Below are 23,853 nucleotides of genomic sequence, written 5' to 3'. Positions count from 1 at the left end.
AGAAAAGATTCCCACATATTTGCATTGCCATGTTCCTGCACAGTCATTTATGTCAACTCTTAAATTATAAACCTTATTTGTCTCTGTATTAATTTGTCAGCTTGCAAAATATGCATTTGCTGTGACAGTTAAATTCTTCCAAGAAGCATATGAGAGCACTTCAAAAAATTCATCAGAAAATGAAGTCAAAAGATGATGCATATTTCCACACACATTTTGAAGACTCATTGTATGTTCCATCAGGCCCATTTTCTGAGGTCCGTTCTGGGGTCCTATCTTCAAGCCAAACCAGGTAGCTTGAAGATTGTCACTTTGGCATAAACATTGTTAACATGCATTCATTCTTAGTGTTATTCGATAAACTTGATCTTTTCTCACTTTGTGAGTAATCCACGAATCTGATTATCTCTGATTGAATCAGTTTCCTTTGGGCACCCTGAGCTGTCTAATCACCTGCTTTCCTCAGCTTCCCCCTGCCACTCTAATATTCTGTTTTCTTTTTGCCTCCCACCCCATGACCTCCAGGTTAGTGATCTGGCTCGTTTCATTTGAGGCAGGTTTACCCACCATGCCAGTGGACTTAGGGGTCCCATTGGCCTGATCCAGCTCTGTGGCCCTTTGTTGTCCTCTCTGGACATAGCCTGTTGCTGTGGTTCACCCTGCACATGATAATCCAGGAAGTAGAGAAGAGTTTGCAAATTGACAGCCTGTGGGCCAAATCAACAGAAGAATGACTTGGTCCTTAAACATTATATCAATACTTAGTGATTGAGAGATTTTGTGTGAAATTTACAAGATCTAAATGTGGCAAAACATCTGACCATCTGAGCTACCTTTCTTCTTGTGGACTATCTTGCCTTTGCCTGCCATTCATTGTACAGAATAGCCACATGTATCCAGTGCCTGCTTCCCTCATGCCGGTCGCCTGCCTTGTTCCAATAGGCACTTAAACTCCCAGGTCAGCCACAGAAGTTATTCAGATAGATGTGGTTTGTGTATATGTTGGCAGGAGGTACCATAGCTACTTTCTTCTAAGAATCTGCTTGTAAGGTCAAATTTGGATTTTTTTTTTTTTTTGACAAGCAGAGTGGACAGTGAGAGAGAGAGAGAGACAGAGAGAAAAGTCTTCCTTTGCCATTGGTTCCCCCTCAAATGGCCGGCGCGCTGCAGCCGGCGCCTTGCGCTGATCTGAAGGCAAGAGCCAGGTGCTTCTCCTGGTCTCCCATGCAGGTGCAGGGCCCAAGGACCTGGGCCATCCTCCACTGCACTCCTGGGCCACAGCAGAGAGCTGGACTGGAAGAGGAGCAACCAGGGCAGAATGCGGCACCCCGACCGGGACTAGAACCCAGTGTGCCAGCGCCACAAGATGGAGGATTAGCCTAGTGAGCCACGTTGCCGGCTCGAATTGGGAAATTTTTTAAAAAATATTTTTATCTTTATTTCTATTTTATTTATTTGCATTGGAGCCATAGAGAGAGGAGGAGAGACAGAGTGAGAGATCATGCACATGCCAGTTCAGTCCCCAAATGGTCGCAAAGGCCAGGGCTAGGCCAGGCCAAAGCCAGAAGCTTGGAGCTTCCTTAGGATTCCTCTCCACGTGGGTGCAGAGGCCCAAGTACTTGGGCCATCCTCTGCTGCTTTCCTAGGCCATCAGCAGAGGGCTGGATTGGAAGTGGAGCAGCCAGGATATGACGTGGCACCCATATGGGATCCTAGAGTTTCAGGGAAAGGCTTAACCCGCTATGCTACAGCACCAGGTTGGGAAATTTGTTTCTACAGGGTTCTTTTGTACATGTAGGTGAAAACAGGTATGTTTTCTTTACATTTTCACATTATGTTTGTATCAAAATTCATTATAAAAAATCCTCTTTTACGCAGTCTAAATTATGAGATCAGAGTATCATATATACCTCAAGCAAAATTATCAGATAAATGAATATGTTTGCTTGTATCAGGTTAAATCTAGAAAAAGTGTTATATACAGACGTCAAAGAAACTACACAAAGCATTAATGTATAAGAAGCGTTTATGTATATGTATACCATTCTGATGATTCATGTTGTCTCTCTACTTTATTATACGTAAGTGGAGTTTCCAGGGAAAACACAGATAAACTGTCATAATGAAAAATTATGTAGCTTAATCCAGCTTTACCAGTGATAACCCAGATACCTTTTACAAATGTAATGCAAGAACAGCTTTTCATGTTTGCTTGTAATTCTAGCACAAACAGCTAATTATAGAACAACATTTTGCTTGGGGAAAAGGCTTTATGAGTAATCAGTGCAAGGCAGAACTCTTGCTGGGAACAATGTGGGCCAGCTAGGGTTTCTGTGAGTTTTTTTGGTTTGGGTTTGGTTTCCTACTGCTTGGATGACCTCTTCTTCTCATCCATCACTTCATCTGGAAATCAAAAGACAGCAAGCAGCAAGCCAGACTCTTGTTCAAGATAAACTCTGTGACCTCCTAACAGGCTACTGGATCTTCTGCGAGAGTTCAGCTGACCAAGTGACTTCCTACAGTTGAGAATTTATTCATGAACTGGCAGAGCGCAGGCTGATGTCACGGAACCTGAGAGCAGGAGCGTTGTTCTCAGCTTTGTCTATAGGCACAGCTATTCTGTTCCCTTTCAGAAACTCAAATGAGGGATCAGATCTTTCAAATCCAGTGCTTCAGATAAAACAGCCTCTATTTTCCCCTGTGAGCATTGTGTGTCTTCTGTTAATCCTAATGAACTAGGGACATTCTGAAAAGAACACTTTAATAAGGGAACAGCACTGACTATTTGGCTGAGAAAGGTATTTTCTGTGGAGTTAAGGAGGAGATAGAAAAAGACCAAGGGGGAGGGGGGAAGCCCTTAAAGAATTAAACAGTTTAGAGAAAGCATATGAAATAGGGATGCTTTTATGCCTTTTGTATTTTCTGAAGACAGTTCTGCCTATGAATCCACAAAATGGTACAAATACAAATACATCACATGTGCCTGCTGTGATTAAATTTCTCTAATTACACAACCACACTTGATACGTGGGACTGATGCATCACCTCGTTTTTTTCCTCCTTTTGTAATCATTGTTATATCCGTGCTCTATAATCAACGTTCATCACAGCTAATTAGAGTTTCTTCGCCTGTTGTTTCTGAGACCTGACATTCCTAGAGTTCAACTGCAAAATTCATTTTTAAACATCTCTGGTCTCTGGGGTGGGGGGAGAAAATGGAAATTCTAGGGCTCTGTTATTCACAAATGGGTTTTTAAAGTTCTAGTGTACTGTGATTTTCTTTTTAATGAAGCGAAATGGTTACTCTTGGTGCAGGAGACCAAGTCCTGCTTTTGCAGGACTCGCCTGGGGTTTCCAGGCACATGCCTTTGGCAAAAGAAGCCGGCAGTCTTTCTTGTGATAAAGATTTTGCAGATTTATGTATGATACCCAAGGACAGAGATTCTTGTTCCAAGTAGGTTGACATTCATGTTGATTTCTAAAAGCCATAGAAGACCGAGGATTTCCATCATTCACAGGTCCAAAGCTTTTGTTCATTGCCAGTGCAGTTTTCTTTCAGCAAATGTTTTTAATTATGGACACTTTGGATCCTAAATTACAGTAATAGGAAAGCTAGTTAAAGTTTACCCAGTCTATTACAACAAATGTAATCTCCTTTCTAGATGTCAGAAACCAGACATTTCCATCTCACAGCTTGGTTGTCTCATCTGGAAATCCTGTTACTCCTTAGTAAGCTGATATAACCTTTGGAACTTCGGTAGCAGAAACTGAACTGGAAATCTGACATACCATACCAGTGCCTATCCCACCTTCTTTATTTTGTGCCATCCCATCTTGTTTTCACCATTGTCCTTAATTTGCATTTTCACTGCTGCTGTTTGTGTCTGTACTGTGGATGGAATCATTCCCGAGCAAACAAACCTGTATTTCTGGGCAACCATTTTGGTCCCTGCCCCTGAGAAATTCACCAAAAACTGGAGGAAATAGGCACACAGATATAGAGATAGAAACAAATTTTCAAAAAGGTCTGATAGGAAAGAGGAAATTTCAAAGCCATGGTACGTTCGAAGAGAAAGTGTAAAATCAGTGAAAATAATGGGGAAGGCTCCATAGCAGAGGTGACAGTTCTGCTGAGACTTGGGATACTAATAAGAGCCAACATTTATCCCTTCAGGTTTCAGTCAAACCTCCTCTTACATGAAAGTGTGTAAAAATCTCTTCTTCAAATCAATATTCTGAGAGGTAGGAGATGCTTTTGCATAGTGAGCTTACTTTGTGGATGAAAATCAAATGAAGGAAGAAACAGAGAATGTTTGATGGGCTCATGTACACATCAGCTGTCACATTGTAAAAGCTGACTCTGTGATGATTGAGTAAATAAATATGGCATCACCTATGTAAGGACTTCCAATCATACTAAGATGATATGGACTAATAGATACTAGGGGAGAAACAGTAAATCTTTCTGAATTCTTGAATACCAAGTCACAGTAGAATAGCGAAGACTGAAGCTACTTTGGACTACGAAAGTCTAAATTTCAATGAATTTGAATTTCAATCTTGCCTCTGTTAGTTCAAAGTAACTTGTTGAATTGCATCTCTCACAAAAGCCAGCAGAGTTACTTATAAGCATGGGTATGAGGAATCATCTCCTACAAAAACAGTGAGATTGATCCTTGGATCCTTTGGGTCCAGCATAAAAATGACACTCAATGAATATTTAGTAAGTGAAGAAATGACTAATACTTTACAGGTCCAATTTTCTTATTTCTAAATTGTAAATCAATAGTTGAGTTTGCAGTCCAGGAGTTATTGACAACATTATATCTTAGAACAGGAAATTTTCTAGGTCAAGAAAAGTCTAAACTGCATAAATAAATAAATAGCTACATTTAAAATTTATCTCCTTGACATGTTGGAGGATCAATCAATGTTATGTGTAAAACAAACACTATTAGCTCTAATGTGACATCTGTTTCCACCATTGTCCTGTAATGATGCATGAATGACAGAAGATTTGAGAATCCAGCTAAAAGATATATTAAAGATATCTCATTTTACTTTAGGCTACAGAGGCTCATGTAATTTCTTAGTAGTGTTCTGGTATATAAGTTTCTCACCTATGACTACCACAATTCAGAAAGTTATATTGCACCATTATTAATGCTAAAGCGTAGTATATTTTTTCAGAATTGTGACATTCAAAAGAAACCTTTAATATGATGCTAATGTTGATTATGTAAAACAGTATGTAATTGGTAATTAAAATTGTTTATTATGACTAACTCATGGTAATGACAATATCAGGAAAATGTAGACAAAAGAGCAATTTGATTTTAGTTCCACAGATTATTGTTCGATGTGTTGTAAATTTATGCGTGTGGTTTTTTGCCTTCATAGAGAATCCACTGAAAAGGTATATCATACGAACTTGCAACCGCCTACCATATCACCCAATGGAACTATTGCTTTATAGCTGAATTAAAGGCAATTTCCCTTGCAAGGTTACCTTGCTATAAATAGGACAAAGAAAGCAAAGAAGAGAAAGAAAACAAATTTTATTTGTAATTCACTTTGAGAAATAGTAATAATATTGAGCACTTGCATTGAGTCTATTAATTGTACTGTTGTATTTTACCTATTTAGTCTTCACAACAACCAATGAGATAGGTAGCTTTACTATTGTGCTCCTTTTATAGATGAGGAAATGGAAGAATAGAAGACAAGTGAACTCCTCAAGTAAGTAGAGAATCTGAAATAGCCTTAACCGTGGCTTACCATAATTACTGTTTCATTATCAATTTCAACAGAAAATTACAGTTAAAAGTGGCCTTGTAAATACCCCAAATATTTTAAATCTTCCCTAATTATTAACACATAAGGGATATAGTAAGAAGGTAGAAACTTTTCATATCATTATTTAATTTACTACTTTATTGCAAGTTTTATGAACTGTAACACATGCTTGGTCTCTACATAAATATACTTCTAGTACTTTTGAAAAAAATCTTAAAAATGAATATATATCTAGAAATGTAGGCTGCATTATAAAGATATAATATCATATGAATTCCCTGTGTTTCAGTGCTCTGGTTTTACTTATTTCAAGGAGCCATAAGGTTTTTTTTTTTTTTTTTCTCCTCTACCAGTATGTAGCTTGTTCCTTCCACAATTCCCTTTATTGGGTGAATTTCTACTGAATCTTTTTTAAGAATCTGGCAGTAAAAATATGAAGAAAAAAATATAGCATTTGTAGTTAGTGTCTGAAAGTGCACTTATGGCGGGTTTTAAAATTACAAGCCTTGTTCACAGATATCATCGTATTTATACATGTCAATATTTCTGTGAAATATCATCATATTCTTTTTCAAATAAATAAGAAGACATGGGCAAATGTGAAGTAAATGGGATAGCATCTCACAGAAATAGTAGAACAAAGATTCAGGGCCAGCGCCGCGGCTCAATAGACTAATCCTCTGCCTGCAGGTTCTAGTCCCGGTCGGGGTGCCGGATTCTGTCCTGGTTGCTCCTCTTTCAGGCCAGCTCTCTACTATGACCCGGGAGTGCAGTGGAGGATGGCCCAAGTGCTTAGGTCCTGTACCCACATGGGAGACCAGGAGAAGCACCTGGCTCCTGGCTTTGGATCAGCGCAAGGCGCCGGCTGAAGCGGGTTGGCCGCGGCGGCCATTAGAGGGTGAACCAACGGCAAAGGAAGACCTTTCTCTCTGTCTCTCTCTCTCACTGTCCACTCTGCCTGTCAAAAAAAAAAAAAAAAAGATTCAGACCTAGGTTCTAGAGCCTGAAATTCTGTATTCTATTGTCTAATAGATATGATTGTTCATTCCTCCCTTTTCTCTACCACCAATACTTAATGATATCAGACAGAACTTGGTTGGCCTCAAGAGACCCATGATGATCAAGATTTTGGTTTTGAGATTCTCTTTTTTTCCCTAGTGACTCAGAATATAATGAATTACTCTGGTCTTGAAATGGAATCACATATACATCATTTTAAGGAAAATCCTAGAAATAAAACCATCCCTAGAAGATGTCCATTGGTACTGTTAAAATTATTGAGGATAGGTATATCTTTATATACTTCATATATAATTTTATAGTCTCAACAGTGAGGTCATCAAGACCCAAAACATTGTTTAAATGCACTTTCCAATTATTCGGGGAGTGTGTGTGTGACTTTTCCAGAGACGTTGAATAATACCATAGCTAACTTTAACCTAAAGAGAACTACATTAAGCTGTATGTTGACTGATTTGCTGTAAAAGCTAATTGCAGTAAAAAGCTTAGGTCATTACTTCATGAAGCCAATTGATTTGAATATAGCTATGATACACAGGATGTGTATGCACTTTTTAAGTAGTGTACCTAAAGCAAACAGAACAAAACAAAAATACAAATGCTAAGTTAGGTCAAATATATTTGGTTTGGAGAAATATGTGAATTAAATGGACACATTTCTAATTTTGCCTTTTTTACTCCGTGTTGTAGCAACTTGCATACAATTTATTAGCAAAGTTCCTGAAACAAGTTAAGCTATTACTAAAACTGCATACCCACAGACTGACCAGATCATTTGATTTAAAATAGAAGTCTGGTTTAGGAAAATAACCAAATGTAAGGAACTCAAATCCACAAATTCTGTTTACAGGTAAAAATTAATAGCTTACTTCATTAGCTAATGTGGCCCTTTTATGTGTTTGCAATTCTATTGTATTTCTGTCCCACAAATATAAATGCAACACAGCTTTTACAAACATGATATTTAATTCTTGAGGAGATTGCAGTATGTCATTACAGATGGATTGATAGCCTTGATGATATCATTGAACTTTTGTCATGCCTAACCTAGAAGACTTGCTATATGTCAGAGAATTTTTGTCATTCATCTTGCTTTTGAAAGACCAAATTTATTTGCAACCTTGAATGACATTGGACACATGAAACAGCCTGAAATCTATCATGCAGTGAGTATCTTATAAAACTGCAATTTAAAATCCTAAGTATTGACCTGGTTTTCAGAACCATCTTCAAAGCCAATGACTTTCATTTTTTTTTTCTTTTTACTTATGAACACTGGTTTTCAGTTGCTAACAATAACTTTATATTTTCATTTATTTGTTTTCCTGAGGACATGAGGCTACCAAGTGTAGACCATGTTTTCTTAGGTACCTTTGAAAGAAAAGTAGAAAACAGCAGAATGGAAATATATGTATTTGTCTTTTACTTATTAATGTCAATATTTAACTGAGCAGTGAGCATAGTCTGTAATGGATTTTGTCCTTTGGTTGGATTATTCAGCCAAAGTTTAAAATTTTTCATACTGTACATAAATTCAGCACTGAAAACAGTGCAATCAGAGGAAAAGACTGGTTTTTAACTTTATGTGTTGTAGAGCAAGACATATGGTATATGTTACTATGAATTTATTTTATCCTTACTAATGCTGAACTCATGTTTAATACAAAGTAAATAAGAAGGCAATTGAGCATCTTCTATGAATCAGCTTTGATTTGTCAAATATATGATAATTCTATCTAATGTTTAGCTAATAATGACGGTGACCACTGTTTACAGAACTTACTGTATGTTAGAAACTATAGAAAACATTTTAGATGTAGTATTTAAGTTGATTCTCACAATAGCCTCATTAAAGTAGCTACTTGCTTTATTCTTACTGTACAGATGACACAATTAAGATCTAAAAAATTAGAAACAAACATTTCATAAGGAAATTTATTCTTTTTTTTTCATTTTCAATTCTCTTTATATACAGAAGATCAGTTTAGTACATATTAGGTAAAGATTTCAACAGTTTGCCCATATAGCAACACAAAGTGAAAAAACTACCATTGGAGTACTAATTATAGCATTAAATAACAATGTACAGCACATTAAAGACAGAGATACTACATAATAGTTTTTTTAAAAAAAATTAATTAATTTTCTATGCCATTTCCAATTTAACACCAGGTTGTTTTTTTCAGTATTTTTATACTTTGTGTTTCTGTGTGGGTACAAACTGATGAGGTCTTCACTAATTATATACTGAATTGATCTTCTGTATATAAAGAGAATTGGAAATGAAAAAAACAACCTGGTGTTAAAATGGAAATTTATTCTTGTGCTCCTTTATGCCCTGAAAGATCAAGACTTAAGTAAGCCAAACAAGGGTCATTGCATTTGGAATCATTACCTACCCAGGAAGATGCCTGCTCGTTAAATGTAGTTGTTAAAGGGTTTCTAATTTAGCTTTGACAGGAGGGTCCTGATATAGACAGTGGGGCATCCTTCCCTTTCATCAGATCTTCAGTCTTTAAGTGTGGATCAGCTTCTTTGGGAAATACCTGGCCTTTTTATATGCTTCCATGGAAGGTACCTAAAATGCTGTCATTATCATGTTGAATGGGAAGAGCCTTCCAGAGATCAGAAGTCACATGCATTGCTGCTTTCTCAAGCACAGAGCATCCAACTCGTTGGATGACACAGCTGTGGCCATGGAAATGGATTGGTTAGAACTCTAACAGTCTAACTTGTTGAAGTAGCTTTAAACTCTTTAAGAAGTAACTTAAGCAAAATCTTGACGATCATCATTTTTTAAAAATTACATATACTGAAGTGCTAGTGAATATAGATTTTGCACTAAAATTGCTTTTTTTGTACCATAGCAAAGAAATTTTTTAAAAAAGGAAAGTAAAGTAGTACAAAAATTTTTAGCCTTAACTTTAAAGAAAATTTTGCATTTTATGTGCTGTTTTTCCTGAAAGTATGCTTACTGCTAAGAAGTTAGGACTTAAGCAATTGCAGAAAAATAAACCAAAAATGCTAATATTTTATTTATTTATTTATTTATTTTATTCAAAGATTACCACTGTTAGGATATTTGCCTAGGTCCTTTCATTTGTTTTCCTAAAATGTATATATAACTGGATACATAGGGTGTCACTGTTATATAAGTAAATATGAGTAAACATACCCTTAATCTATCAACACATTTACAGAGGTAATAAATATTCTTTTGGAATGTGATTATTAATTACAATGATTTTTTTATTTGAAAATAACTTATTTACTTACATTTAAATAGTTTCTATGTTTCTCCCTCTAGTATTAAAAATACATATCCATTATGTATATTGTGGACATTTTATAGAGTGATTAAGTGGCCACTTGGGATGCCTACATCTTATACTAGAGTGCCTGATTATAGTCCTGGCTCCTCCACTTCTGATCCAGCTTTTTACCAGTATATACTAGGTGACAGCTCAATACTTAGGTCCCTAACACCCACAAAGAGACTCATATTGAGTTCCCAGGTCTTCGTGTTAGTTTGGCCCAGCCCTGGATTTTGCAGGCATTTGTGGAGTGAACCTTCAGATGGAAAATCTCTGTCTTTGATGTATCTCTCTCTCTCTCTCCCTTCCAAATGAAATACAAATAAATACTTAAAAATAAAAAAGAATATATTTTTAAAACTAAGAATTGCTAGGGAAAAAGGTGTATACCTAACTTGTATTCTAATAGGTGTAGCCACTTAAAGCTGAGGATGTCTTTCCTAGCTTGTGCTTTTACTAGCAAAGTGGGTTTATCCATTTTGCCACATCTTCACCACAGCTACACTTAGCATTGATTTTAAACTGTTTATATCTAATAGTGGAAGGACTGTATTGATTTTATTTTAAATTTTTTGTTTACCAATGGAGATTCAACAATATTTGCTACTTATTGGACATTTTGCATTTCTAATTTTTTCAATAGATTTCATTTCATTAGCCAAAATTTCTATTGGAGAATGTTCACAATTTTCTTATTGATTTTTGTCAACTTTATATCTGAAGTTTCTTCAAAAAGTTCAAGAAAAAACAAAATTAAAGATAAATTTGGTTTAGTACAAAAAGATAAAATCCATATTTTTTTCATAAAATGTATTTTCTATAAACTTTTGAATACCTGTTATATATTAATGATTTTTCACTTTGATTTCTGTTTCAATATTCTTTTCATTTTTTAAAATTTGTCCTTGAATTCTGGTCACTCTCAGTGGGAAATTTTAAGGTTTATGTTTAGAAATCTATCAGTGTTTTTATTTATTCATTTTTTTTCTTGGTGTTATTCTGGCTCCAAAAAAGTAAAACATATTTTTAACATATCTTTAGCCATCATGCATTCTACTAAAATTCTCCCTGAGTAAAAAAAAAAGGATATTGACTCTTTTTAAATGTTTTTGTATGCTATTCATTTAGACCCACAAAACCTCTAATTATCTTCTATGTCTTAACATCTGCCAATGTGAAAGTCCCTTCTTATCAGTCTAATTATGAATTTTCTGAAAGTAAGGGTCAGATTGAGTTTGACATCTATTAATACTATGCAAATCATTAGGTTTACTGTAAATAGACATGTGAAAAGGGACTTTTTGATCATATTCATTATTTTAATATTTTACAATTAAAATTGGGTATCATTATTAGCACTTTTCTCATATTATCTCATGGAAATATATTTATTTATATTCTTGTTGGTAAAGGACATGTATTCAACTCCCCTATCACCAGATGAGACATTTTAGGAAAGGATTTAGTAGCAAAAATAATCATTTTATTCCAACAAATTTTAAATTGACAGGTACCTAATTTGTAAACTAGACTAAGGCACTTTTTTCACCTGATAGCGATACACCAAGATGCTCCTGCTTTTTGCCCTCCTCTCTGATCCTATCCAGATCTTCCTTGAAACAGCTCTTTGAGTCCATAAGGATGGAAACCAAGTCTTTCAGACCAGAGCCAGTGAAATGAGGAAAAAGTGACAGTTTGTCAGAAAGACTGGTAGATTTGGAAAGCATGTGTTTGGTTGAAAAGTATAAATTATTTTCCAAAGCCCTGTCAGGGCTGTAGAAGCTAAAGATTATTTTTTAATAGTCTATGTTTATTTCAGGCAGAGGCTATTTGGGCCACAGTAACTTAGCTTTTCATTCAAGCAGTATTGTGTTAGTGTGTATATGTTTTGTTTATTTAAGTTTTCAACATTTAAAAACATTGACACATAGTAATTATACACAGAAGTAGTTATGGGATACAGTGTGTCATTTCAATACATGTATGCAATGTATAATGATCAGATCAGAGTAATTAGCAAATTTATCACCTCAATATATCATTTCTTTAAATGGGAAACATTAAAAATCCTCTCTGCTAGCCTTGAAACATTCAATTAGTTGTTGTCAGCCACAGTTATCCCACTGTGCTATAGAATATTAGAAATCATTTCTCTTACCCAACTGCACCCCTGTACCCATTAGCCAGCCTCTGTCTCCCTTTCCCCCCTCCCTTCTCAGGTTCTGAAAACAGTTACTCTATTCCCTGCTCCTTTGAGGTCAGTTGTTTAGCTTCCAGATATAAGTGTGATCATGTGCTATTTGTCTTTCTGTGTTTGGCTCATTTAACTTAACATAATGTCCTCCAGTTTCAGCCATGTTGCTGCAAAAAACAGAATTTTGTACTTGTAAATGTCTGAAATATATTCCATTATCTATATGAGTACATACCACATTTTCTATATCCATCATCTGTCAATGCATACCTAAGTTGATCTTGGATATTGTGGATAGTGCTACAATAAATATTTATTTATTTGTAGCTGTTTCAGTAGAGGCCAACATAGCAAGAAACTGATAAAATTTTAGCAGTTTTTGAAAAGCCACTATTGAAGACTTTGTCATTGTTTTATTGAATGACCCTTAAAATCAAAACACTTGTAACAAGTTTCCATATGAATTTAATGCCAGGAAAATTTGTTCCTTCTGAAAAACAAATATTTTTCCTAGAACAGTCACTGAAAATTATATAAGCTGTTGTCTATTGTCTATTTTATTACTTGTCAGAAACAGAAGATCTATTTTTTAAAAATAATATGGTACAGACAATATTACAACAAAAATGAAACATTTAAAAGCTATAACTTCACCACTGTTATATATCAAAATTTTTTTAGCCTTTCCAAAGTTTCTCCATATCTATGTATATGTGGCTTTTGTAGTTGCAACTAGAACATAACAATTTGTGATCCATTTCAACATAATATTTTTTCATGTTTTATAAGCCATCCCAGTTAGGATTTTTTAAATGTTTGTTCTATTTATTTGAAAGAGAGAGACACAGAGAGCTTTCATCCAGTGGTTCATTTCATTTCCAAATGCCTGCAACAGCCAGAGCTAGACCAAGTTGAAGCCAGGAGTTCAGAACCCAGACTGGAGGCTGGTGCTGTGTTGTAGGTTAAGCCTCTGCCTGCAGTGCCAGCATCCCATAAGGGCACTGGTTTAAGTCCTGGCTGCTCCACTTCTGATCCAGCTCCCTGCTAATGGCCTGGGAAAGCAAAAAAGAGGGAGACCTGAAAGAAGTTCCTGGCTCCTGGCACCTGGCTTCAGCCTGGCCTAGCGCCAGTCGTTGCAACCATTCGGAGAATGGACTAGTGGATGCAAGATCTCTCTCTCTCTCTCTCTCTCTCTCTCTCTCTCTCTCTCTCACTTTCTTTCTCTCTCTTTCTCTCTCTCTCTCTTCCCCTGTATCTCAACCTTTTGAATAAATAAAATACCTTAAAAAAAAAAAAAAAAAGAACCAAACCTGAGGCTCCCATGTGAGTGCATGGGCCCAAGAACTTCAGCCATTACCAGCTACATCCCAGGGTATGTATCAACAGGAAACCGGAATTGGGAGTGGAGCAGGGACTTGAACCCAGGGACTCTGATATGGGATGTCAGCATCCAAGGTAGCATATTAATTGCTATGCTAACCACCCATCCCCACAATTAGGACTTTAGTTACAACTTTGCTATGATACATCTAATTTACTTAATTATTCCATTATTCCTACACTGGAGACTGTTATAAATGTCAAATATATATGTGTATGTTTTCCTCTGTGTGTGTGTGTATGTATGTATGTATGTATATGGCGTTCAGTTTTCTTTTTAATAGTTTTTTGAATAAGAACAATTTAACATGATCATATCATTTATTTATGAGGTCTTCCTGATATTATATATGGAAAGGTGTCTAACACAGTCTAAGCTTTGGTATATATTTTTGGGTGTTTTTTTAAAGGAATAATCCTAGGACTGACTGTTTCAGTTTGTCTCCTCTTTTTCAGAAAACTAAGCTTAGAAAATAATATTCCAATTTATATGGATCTGTAAAGTTATACTCCAATATCCCTGAAGAAGTCAGTCATCATTGATCGTTGTCTCCATGATATCCTGCAGCACAGGGCACACAATCTAATTATAAAGTATTATATTCCTTGGGGCCAGTGCTGTGGCACAGTGGGTTAATGCCCCAGCTTGCAGTGCTGGCATCCCATATGGGCACTGATTCGAGTCCCAGTCTCCACTTCCAGTCCAGCTCTCTGCTATGGACTGGGAAAGCAGCAGAGGATGTCCCAAGTGCCTGGGCCCTGCACCCATGTGGGAGACCCAGAGGGATTTACTGGCTCCTGGCTTTGGCCTGGCCCAGCCCCAGTCATTTCAGCCATTTGGGGAGTGAACTTGCGGATTGAAGACCTCTCTCTCTGTCTCTCCCTCTGCCTCTCAAATAAATCAATAAATAAATATTTTTAAAAGTATTATATTCCTTGTTAATTACTTCAGGTTTGTTAGTCATAGATTCCTGGGCTGTTGACCTAATCAGGTGTAAGAAAAATAAACTTGCATATAAAGCCTTGGTTAATACAATTGTCTTTGGAAAAATGTGAGGAAACTAAGGAGGATTAAGAAAAACTATGAATAGGCCTTCCCATTCTAGTTATGATGGTCCAAATAGTAGAAGAACAATTATTTTTCTGAGACTAACCTGCAAAGTTGGATGTAATATAAAAATCATTAATTTGAAGACCTCAGAGAACGTCATGGCCACCAGGAAAGTCGATGAGGTGAGCTTTCCCTTGAGTGGTTGTTTCATAAATGACATAGAGGAAAAGACTGAAAAGGTAATAAGAAAGTGGCTACCAATGGGGAAAAAAGATGTGCTGAGTAGTCAGCAGTCTCTCCAGACTGTGGAAATGAACTGGAGTTCAGAACAAACAGGGCCAGTAAAACTTGAGTGATCAGAATACTAGGGAGAAGGTGTTAAAGACAAGGCTCAGAGACAGAAACTGCAACAGGGATGTGGTCAGAGAACAAATACTAGAATGAGTTATGAATTCATCACAGAATTAATACTGGCTATCGAATTCCAAGAGAAGTCAAGACCATGTTGAGCATTGCAGGAATCTTGGAAGTACAAGTAGCCACCATGTGTAGGACTGAAGTGGTATATCCAGGACAGGAACATACATGTAGCATCCTCAATCTCCTCACCAGGTTCAAATTCAAGTCTCCAGCCGGCGCCATGGCTCACGAGGCTAATCCTCTGCCTGCGGCACCAGCACCCTGGGTTCTAGTCCCGGTTGGGGCGCTGAATTTTGTCCCGCTTGCTCCTCTTCCAGTCCAGCTTTCTGCTGTGGCCCGGGAGTGCAGTGGAGGATGGCCAAGTGCTTGGGCCCTACACCCGCGTAGGAGACCAGGAGGAAGCACCTGGCTCCTGGCTTCAGATTGGCATAGCACTCTGGCCGTAGCGGCCTTTTGGGGGATGAACCAACAGAAGGAAGACCTTTCTCTCTGTCTCTCCCTCTCTCACTGTCTAATTCTGTCTGTCAAAAAAAAAAAATCCAAGGCCCACTGGGTGTCAAAAAAGATTGTCAAGATGCTGCTAGACAGGCATTGTGGGCGGGAACCTGCCCACTGGGAAGACAGTGACATTCTCTGGGAAACTGCCTTAAAATACTGGTACAACTTGCTAAAGGGTATGCACCACTAGGCCAGCCATATACCACTGGCAAAGTAGCTGCTTGCTGTGGATGAGAAGTCTTTTGTCTTGCAGTCTTCCTCCAGTGCCCTCTATCAGGATGGCTTAACATTGCACCTGCTGGCAAGGGAGAAATGTATATAGGGTCTAGCTCCATTATCATAAAGCAATACAAAGAAGAGTGGATTTATGAAATCACAAAATTTGATGACAAGATTAGAAATCTCTGATAATTAGATTTATATTAGTAAATATAATAGAATTTATACAAAGAATCAGCTGGAAAGGGTAAAAATGAAAATAATAGTTTTAATTGAATGCAATGATGGAATTAATGGTCTGTTATAAAAAGCTGACTATAAAATTTATATCCTGGAAAACAGGTTATGTGTATATTTATATATGCATTTGTTTATATATATATGTGTGTGTGTGTGTATTATATATGATACATACAGTCTGTATATCCAGATATAGATTACATCTAGAATAAAATGAAGAATATATACAGAAAATAGCATGAAATAAATGAGCAGGGATAATAGGTCTTATAAACATGCCTATGGAAGTACAAGGAGGAGAGGATGAGGGGAGAAAGGCAATGCCAATACTTAAATAGATCACGGAAGACTAATTTCTCTAAAATTCAGACACATCAAACCGCAAAACCAAGATGCACTACAAATTCCAAAAGGGCAAACTACAAAGAAGGACACATTAAGATATATCATAGTGAAATATAAAAGGAGAAAAAAGCACCAGCAATTCTTAAAAGCAGACAGGGAAAAACAGTGGCATTATTTTCAAAAGAACATTTAATGGCTAATCAAATGACATCTTTGAAATGCTTAAAGAAAACAACTGCAAACCTGGAGTTCTGTTTCATTGAAAAGACTTTTCCAAACTGAAGGGAATATCATTATGTTCTTAGAAATATCTACAAAGCACATTGAATCTATTAAAAACTAATTAATCATTAAAACTAAAAAGTTAAAAATAAAGTTAAAAATAAAGTGAGAAAGAAGGAAAACTGTAAGGTATATTAAATGAGTGAGAATAGGCAGAGGAGTTCCCAATAGCTTAAAAGATGCTGCACCCTCCAGTAGCAGGAGCTTAATGCTCCACTCCTTGAGCGTGGGCTGTGCCTAATGAGTTTGTTCCAAAGAATACAGCATGGCTAAGGGGTGAAAGTGAATAACCCATTACCCTAAAATTGGGATCAAGATAGACAGCAACAGTGCTTAATGATGTCGCCATAAAAATGGCACTTTAGGGGAGGGCGCTGTGGCGCAGCAGGTAAAGCCACTGCCTGCAGTGCTGGCATCCCATATGGGTGCCAGTTCGAGACTTCCACTTCTGATCCAGCTCTCTGCCATGGCCTGAGAAAGCAGTAGAAGATGACCCAAGTCCTTGGGAGTCCTTATGGGAAATCCTGAAGAAGCTCCTGGCTCCTGGCTTAGGATCGGCCAAGCTCCAGCCATTGCAGCCATTTGGGAACAAGAACCAGTGAGTGGAAGACCTCTCTCTCTCTTTCTTTCTCTCTCTCTCTCTGCATCTCTGTAAATAAATCTACCAAAAAAGAAAAAATCTAAAAAGAAAGAGAGAGAGAGAGAGAATGGCACTTTACTTGTGTGGACTTTCTCCTCAAAGCACACAATCCCAATCTAAAATAAGAAAAACACTGTAAAAATCCAAATTGAAAGATGTTCTACCAAACATCTCACCAGTACTCCTTAAAAGTCTCAGGGTCATCCCAAACAAGGACAGTGTGCAAACCTGTTCTAGCCATGGGGCACATCTGAGGGGCAGAATGGCACAATGCAATATGATGTCCTGGAAGGGATCCTGGGACAGAAAGAGGACCTTAGGTAGAAACTCAGGAGCTCTGAATACACTACAGATTAATTAAGAAAAATGTATCAATATGGACTCTGAAGTATGACAAATGTATCATGCTAAGGTAAGAAGTTTATAATGGTAGAATAGGGGATAAATTGGGTACAGATGAACTCCTTATGTGATCTTTGTATTTTTTTTCTGTTGATCTAAAACTGTTCTAACAAAAAAATTATATTCCAAAATTAATCTGAAAAAATGTCATTTCTTAATGAACAAAATGTGAAAAAATGCTTATCAGAAAAATCTATATAAAGACCAATACTAAGGACAATTTCAGGAAAAAAGACATTATTCCAGAAAAAGGCAAAGAAACAGAGGAACTAATAGTAAGTACCAGAAAAGGTATTCATGTAGATAAACTAAGCTATTAATTATATGAAATAATAGCCATAAATTATTATGGGGTTTAAATATCTGAAATTATAGTAACAATAAAGCAGTAAAAGCTTCAAAGAGTTAAAGTTAGGCTGTAGCATTGTCTTAAAAGTGAATTAAAATACTAATTTACATTAGAATTAAGTAGTAGATATTGTAATATCTAAGATAATCACCAAAAGAAATAGCAAGGAGGGGCCAGCATTGTGGCTCAATGGGTTAAGCTACCACTTGTGTTGCCAGCATCCGATATGAGTGCCAGTTCAAATCCAACTGCTCTACTTCCGATCCAGCTTCCTGTTAATGAGCCTGGGGAAGCAGTGGAAGATGGCCCAAGTACTTGGGCCCCTGCCACCCACATGAGAGACCTGGATAGAGTTCCAGGCTCCTAAGTTCAGCTTGGCCAAGCTCCAGCCATTGCGACCATTTGGGGAGTGGACCATGGGTGAAAGATCTTTCTCTGTCTTTGAAATCTTTGAATCTTTTAAGCTTTTTTAAAAAATAAAGAACAGCAAGGAAATGTGTAACTGGCAATCTAATAAAGAGGGAAAATACAACACTAAAATAATAAATTTTTAAAAATAAAGTAGTGATGAATAAAAGCAACATAAAATACACAGGAAACATAAAAACAATGAAATGGTAAATTTGAGCCAAATATATCACTAGTTACATTAAAAGTCAGTTATATAATACCACAGTTAAAAGAGATGCTTGATATATATTAAAATAATAGGGGGAGGGAGAGAGAATTTCTCCAGGATTTGAATTGAAGAAAGTTAAAACTACACTTTGCAAAAAAAAAATGAGCTAATATAGCTATTTTAATATCTTAAAAAGTCAGCTTTAATAAAAGAGGTATAGCTAGATCTAAAGCACATTTTATAATAACAAAGGGTTAATCTTCCAAGAAGATGTGACAGTTGTAAATGTGTGTGTCCCTCATGATGAAGCTTCAAATTATATAAAACATATTGCAGTCAAAGAAGGAAAACTGTAAAATCATATTCAGAGATTTTACTATGTGTCGCTAAGTATAGAGCAAGCACATAAAAAATCCTTAAAGATATAAAGATATGAAAAGCATGATTACTGAATTTGAACTAATTAAATGTCCATGTATATTTGAGATATATACCTATACAATATGTATACATACATTGTACATATATATGTACACACATGCACATGTACACGTACAAACAATGCATCTAACAGTTGAATACACATTATTTTGCAATAAACACAGACTTTTTTTTTAAACCAAAATTAACCATGCTCTGGAATACAGAACAAGCCGTAACAAATTTTGAAGGATTGAACTCACGCAGAGTATATTCTCTTTTCACTATGGAATTAATCTAACATTCCATAATAACACAATGATTAGCTATTGTGAATTGGGCTGCAATAAACATTAATGTGCAGATGGCTTTTTTATTAGCCAAATTAATTTCCTTTGGGTAAATTCCAAGGAGTGGGATGGCTGGGTTGTATGGTAGGGTTATGTTCAGGTTTCTGAGGAATCTCCAGACTGACTTCCATAGTGGCCTAACCAGTTTGCATTCCCACCAACAGTGGGTTAGTGTCCCTTTTTCCCCACATCCTCTCCAGCATCTATTGTTGGTAGATTTCTGGATGTGAGCCATTCTCACCGGGGTGAGGTGAAACCTCATTGTGGTTTTGATTTGCATTTCTCTGATGGCTAGTGATCTTGAACATTTTTTCATGTGTCTGTTGGCCATTTGGATTTCCTCTTTGGAAACGTGTCTATTGAGGTCCTTGGCCCATCTCTTCAGTGGATTGTTTGTTCTGTTGTTGTGGATTTTCTTGATTTCTTTGTAGATTCTGGTTATCAACCCTTTATCTGTAGTATAGTTTGCAAATATTTTTTCCCATTCTGTCGGTTGCCTCTTCACTTTCTTGACTGTTTCTTTTGAAGTACAGAAACTTTTCAATTTGATGCAATCCCATTCACAATAGCTACAAAAGCAATGATCTAAATTTCTGTCTCAAGAATTTGAACTTGAAAGAAACCAAAATAAAGTAGAAGGAAGATAAAGATCAGAGCACAAACTAATTAAATTAGAAAATGTGCAATAAAGAAAAAAATCCAGTGTCTGATTTTTCTTGAAAAAGACTAAAATAGATGCTATATATATATATATATATATATTTACATATATGTATGTAGGTAGATAGATATAGGTAATAGATAAATAATAGATATAGGTAATAGATAAAATTTCTGGCTAACTAGTGAAGCTGACCAGGAAAAAAGAAAGCCATATATTACGTATTTCAAGAATAGAAAAGAGGGCATAACTGCAAATTAGACATCTAAAAGATAGCCCAGCGATATTGTGAAAAACTTGAGAGTAGTACATTTGAACTGGAAAGTGCATACATGTGACACAAAAAAATCCTTGAAACACAATTTATCGAACATATTTAAATGAAACATGAATGGTCTCTGATCTATTTAAGAAATTAAATCTCACACTTATAAACAATCCCAGATCCTTGACGGCATCATAAATGAACTCTTTGAAGCATCTAAGAAAGTAGTGATCCCTATTTTCAACAAATTCTTTCAGAAAACAAACAAACAAAAAAAAAAAGAGGTAAAACTTCCAGCTTGTTTTATGTACCCAATATGACCTAACTGCCAAGTACTAGTCAGAATATTACAAAAAACAAAAAACTGTGCAGGCAAATATTGTTCATGAACATAGTCACAGAAACCCTAACCAAAGTGTTAACTAACAGAATCTGGGATTATAGGGAAAGGGCAGTGTATCATGACAGTATTTATTTCAGAGATGCAAGAATGACTCAGTGTTATTCACCCCATTAACAGAATTAATAAGAAAAATCTTATCATTATAGATTCAAAAAAGACATTAAATGAAACCCAGCATGCATTTGTGATACAAATATATAGGAACTAGCAGTGGAAATGAATTTTCTTAATTCAGTAAAACTAATATCTCTCTTTTTCTGTCTCTACACATGAAAGTATACATACATATATATATATAATGTATGTTAGTGTACATGCATACATATATGTGGAGATATGTGTACGCTCTCTTTCACACCTGCATTTGTATATTCTGTATATGCATCAAACCCTACAATCTGTATCAAATCCATGTTGAAATGTTAAAAAAGTATCTTTATGAAATCTGAAGCATGGCTGGCGCTGCGGCTCAATAGGCTAATCCTTCGCCTGCGGCACCGGCACACCAGGTTCTAGTCCCGGCCGGGCACTGGATTCTGTCCCGGTTGCTCCTCTTACAGTCCAGCTCTCTGCTGTGGCCCAGGAAGGCAGTGGAGGATGGCCCAAGTCCTTGGGCCCTGCACCCGCATGGGAGACCAGGAGAAGCACCTGGCTCCTGGCTTTGGATCAGCGCGGTGCACCAGCCATAGTGGCCACTTGTGGGGTGAACCAACGGAAAAGGAAGACCTTTCTCTCTGTCTCTCTCTCTCACTGTCCACTCTGCCTGTCAAAAAAAAAAATCTGAAGCAGAACAAAGTTGATAATTGCAACCACTTCTATTTAACATTCTATTTCAGGACCCACAAGAATTAAAAAAAAAGATTGTTTTAAGTATTAGAGAAATGTACAAAATATCAGAATAAAAAATTTTATCGAAATATTACCCAAATGGCCAATCACATGAAAAGATACTAATACTAATTAATCATTAGGAAAATGGAAATTAAAATCAGATCACAAGATTATGCTATTATGAACAATTCAAATAGAACTGCAATGAAAAAAAACCAGAATATTCCAGATGCTGTCAAGAATGACTAGCATTTGATCTCTAATATATTGCTTGCAAGAGTGTAAATGAGAATAATGTCTTTAGGAGACTTCTTGTTAACTGCCGAAGGAGAATATGTCATACCTTTTGACTCAACAGTTCCCATCTAAGATATTTTAGCCAACAGAATGTATGAGTATATTTAAGTTTGTTGAACACCTATTTTAGAATGTTCATAGCAATCTTCCTCATAATAGTAAAAAAAGAAGCCCTAAATGCCTACTATCCATGTGAAATGGATAAATATTGTGAAATATATTACAGAGTGGAATAATATACAGGAATAAGAATGAATGAACTACATGCAACAACATGAAAGAAGCCACACCCAGGAATGCATACACACAGTGAAATATAGTTCAAAAGACAAAATATAACCAATATTGATGAAAGATCAGGAGAGTGTTTCCCTTCATTGTGGCAGGGCGCTTCATGGGTGGTGGGAAAGGTCTAGCACGCCATAAGGTTGCACTGGTAATTCTATTTCTGAAAACTCAACAAACTGTTCTCTCGGTGAATGAGTGAACTTGAATGAAATGTTCACAAAAGTTAACAAGAGCAGTCTCAACAGCTATGTAAGCATGCGTCAGGCAAAATCAGTTATCCAGTCAAAATGCATCCTAGCTCACTCTGTTACTCCATTATTCTTGTCAGCTGTTTCCTGCTCGTGTGGCTGCAGTTTGGTGACCCAGCTCCTCATTGTCTGTGCTCCTACTTTGTCTAATTCTTCTGCTGTTCCTGACTACCCTGTTCTCCTTCTGCCTCCCTTCTTCTTCTTCTTTCTCCCATTCTCCCCTGGTCCTTCCCACTTCCTCCCTGCCCTCACCTCCCAACCTTTTCCCCAGCCTCTTTCACTTCATAAGAAGAGGACCCATGTGGTCAGCTAGTTGATATGCAGTAGAGCTGCCTCTGTGGAGTGAGATGCAGTACGAAGTCACCTTACGGACCATTAACAGTCCTGCAGAATGCTTAGAGCACTGACTATCTATTACTTGTACAGGGAGAATACAGAAAATCAATCGTTAACCATAAAAATGACTTCTGGGCCTGCACTGCGGCTCACTAGGCTAATCCTGTGCCTGCGGCACCAGCACACCGGGTTCTAGTCCCGGTTGGAGCGCTGGTTCTGTCGCGGTTGCTCATCTTCCAGTCCAGCTCTCTGCTGTGGCCCGGGAGTGCAGTGGAGGATGGACCAGGTGCTTAGGCCTTGCACCCACGTGGGAGACCAGGAGGAAGCGCCTGGCTCCTGGCTTCAGATCGGCGCAGTGCGCCAGCTGTAGTGGTCATTTTGGGGGTGAACCGACGGAGGCAGGACCTTTCTCTCTGTCTCTCTCTGTCTAACTCTGCCTGTCAGACAAATGAAAAAATGACTTCTGGCTACAGGAGTGGACATTTCCAGCCAAATCATGCTTCTGTTTAGTCTTCAAGCGAGCTGGATTGTAACCTTTGGTAACCCATGGAACTACTCTTTTCCTTCTCTCACACTGTCTAGTACACTAATGTGTAGCAATGGGTGCTCAATAATTATTTGAGAAGCCAATACCAACATATTTAATGGATGAGTAGGTGACCTGATGCTGTGACTCTCCATTTCTCTCTCTCGTCTCCATCTCTTCCTGAATGATGACTTGAATGTGAAATGTCTAGATCTGCACCATAAGCCTCTTAAATCCGTAAGACTTGAAAACTTCTTAGTTTCACTGTTCAAATGTAATATTTCAGATGCCAAAGATTATGACTTATCTCTTTATATCAAAATTACAGTGTATTACTCTAATTAAAATGGGATATCCTTTTATCTCATTTAATCTGAGATCAGAAAATGATGTCACTTGGTGATGGCTCATTTTTAAGAGAGCCATTGGAGTTTCTTTTGGTGTGTCAAGTTTCTGGAG

General features: G+C 37.0%; 1 protein-coding gene across 1 annotated transcript in view; it reads left to right on the top strand.

The window, feature by feature from the left end:
• Positions 1–23,853, top strand: part of LOC133751523 (EGF-like and EMI domain-containing protein 1) — a 587,503-nt gene that overhangs the window by 391,116 nt on the left and 172,534 nt on the right. The gene's annotated exons all lie outside the window — the stretch shown is intronic.

This window comes from Lepus europaeus, chromosome 2 (genome assembly GCF_033115175.1).
Source record: "Lepus europaeus isolate LE1 chromosome 2, mLepTim1.pri, whole genome shotgun sequence".
Classification (NCBI taxonomy): Eukaryota; Metazoa; Chordata; class Mammalia; order Lagomorpha; family Leporidae; genus Lepus; species Lepus europaeus.
Note: the sequence above shows the minus strand (reverse complement) of the source record. Positions and strands in the feature narration are given on the sequence as shown.